We start from the raw sequence: 2500 nt of genomic DNA on the forward strand, positions 1-2500 counted from the left end.
CTAACTGTGGCTGTACCACATTATCGCTTAACCTAACTGTGGCTGTACCACATTATCGCTTAACCTAACTGTGGCTGTACCACATTATCGCTTAACCTAACTCTGGTTGTACCACATTATCCCTTAACCTAACTCAAGTTGTCCCTTAACCTAACTCAAGTTGTCCCTTAACCTAACTCAAGTTGTCCCTTAACCTAACTCAAGTTGTCCCTTAACCTAACTCAAGTTGACCCTTAACCTAACTCAAGTTGTCCCTTAACCTAACTCAAGTTGTCCCTTAACCTAACTCAAGTTGTCCCTTAACCTAACTCAAGTTGTCCCTTAACCTAACTCAAGTTGTCCCTTAACCTAACTCAAGTTGTCCCTTAACCTAACTCAAGTTGTCCCTTAACCTAACTCAAGTTGTCCCTTAACCTAACTCAAGTTGTCCCTTAACCTAACTCAAGTTGTCCCTTAACCTAACTCAAGTTGTCCCTTAACCTAACTCAAGTTGTCCCTTAACCTAACTCAATTTGTCCCTTAACCTAACTCAATTTGTCCCTTAACCTAACTCAATTTGTCCCTTAACCTAACTCAATTTGTCCCTTAACCTAACTCAATTTGTCCCTTAACCTAACTCAATTTGTCCCTTAACCTAACCCACGTTGTCCCTTAACCTAACTCAATTTGTCCCTTAACCTAACTCAATTTGTCCCTTAACCTAACTCAATTTGTCCCTTAACCTAACTCAATTTGTCCCTTAACCTAACCCACGTTGTCCCTTAACCTAACTCAATTTGTCCCTTAACCTAACCCACGTTGTCCCTTAACCTAACCCACGTTGTCCCTTAACCTAACCCACGTTGTCCCTTAACCTAACCCACGTTGTCCCTTAACCTAACCCACGTTGTCCCTTAACCTAACCCACGTTGTCCCTTAACCTAACCCACGTTGTCCCTTAACCTAACCCACGTTGTCCCTTAACCTAACCCACGTTGTCCCTTAACCTAACCCACGTTGTCCCTTAACCTAACCCACGTTGTCCCTTAACCTAACCCACGTTGTCCCTTAACCTAACCCACGTTGTCCCTTAACCTAACCCACGTTGTCCCTTAACCTAACCCACGTTGTCCCTTAACCTAACCCACGTTGTCCCTTTGCCTAACATAGTTCACTGCTCGGAATCTCTGGTGTCGTTGTTATCCTCATGTAGATGTCTTGCGAGTGTTGCTTACTTTCCACATATTCCCGCTATCCACTGTCAATTGTACTGCAATAGGACTATATCGCCGCCCCCCCCCCCCTCTGTCCCCCTCTTTGTGTCTCTGTCCTCTCAAGCTGGTCGGTCTGGCGTTTGAGTGTTAAATGAGCCTCGCAGCTGTTCAGTTGCATTCAGATGTCGACGCCCTCAGTGTACGTCGTGGTATGGTCTGTGTCCATTGTCCGCTGATGTCGTACGCGTAACCCACACGCTGTACCGATCATCGGTCGTTACGTACAGAGTGAAGTAGTGTGATACGTGTGACCGTACGCTGGCTGTGCCCAACGGTGTCGAATCTCAATTTCCATATGTTGTGCTCGATGCTACTTGTCTCGTCTCCCAATAACAGCTAGGTTGCACTGTGGTACGCCGTAGAGGCGTGTGGGAGGAACGTACGAACGCATTGTATGTCACCCTGGGTCGCTGGGGGTGGTGGTGCGGTGAGTCAGGTCAGGTCAGGTCAGGTCAGGTCAGGTCAGCGTGAGCCGTCTGATGTAGTGACGCGTGTATTCCGACTTTGTCGTATTGCCTCACACAAAGTGCTACCCTGGTGGACCGCGTTCCATATCTGGGACATGCCGCAGATGCCGGTTGACAGTGGATCGCGGAAGGGACATCGCATACGTGCGCGGGCCACCTTCCACGTGTTCTCTTCTGCACATGTCGCAGTGTGTATGTGGTCTGATGTAGCGTGTCGTGACACATGACATCCTGGCATGCAAGAATTGTTGAATTCGCAAATGTAGGTGGACATCTACGTTTACTGCCCAAGATACGCAAATGAACTGGAAATCCGTTGTTGAGCGGTTGTTCACGCTGGAGGTGAATCTGTGATGGCGACGATCGGTACAGCTATTAACCGGTTGTTTCAGCGGTACCCGCCACATCCACACACGTGACTAGGTCCATGTGGGTATGAAGCGATACGCGGCGGTGGCTTGGTGGGACTGTTCCCGGCCGGTGAAGGGGGGCCGCCCGGCGTGTTGGCCGCGCGCTGCGTGGGCGCACGCGCAACAGGCGGCTGGTGGGGGGCGCCGAGTGGCAGGAGCGCCAGCCGACGGGCCCGGCAGGCGGTGCAGCTACGCTGCGGCGCACCCTGCACGCGGCGCCTGGCGGCCAAAGTTGGTTCAGCCGAGCCCGGTGCGAAGCGCGGTGGACATCTGCAGTGTGCTGGTCTGATTGAGGACTGTGTGCGTTGAGGATGCGCCGCCGCCTGGCACTCGGCGCCGCGACGCCGTCTGCTGCTCGGTCGCCCCAGCG

The sequence above is a fragment of the Schistocerca gregaria genome, unplaced genomic scaffold (genome assembly GCF_023897955.1).
Source record: "Schistocerca gregaria isolate iqSchGreg1 unplaced genomic scaffold, iqSchGreg1.2 ptg000649l, whole genome shotgun sequence".
Lineage (NCBI taxonomy): Eukaryota > Metazoa > Arthropoda > Insecta > Orthoptera > Acrididae > Schistocerca > Schistocerca gregaria.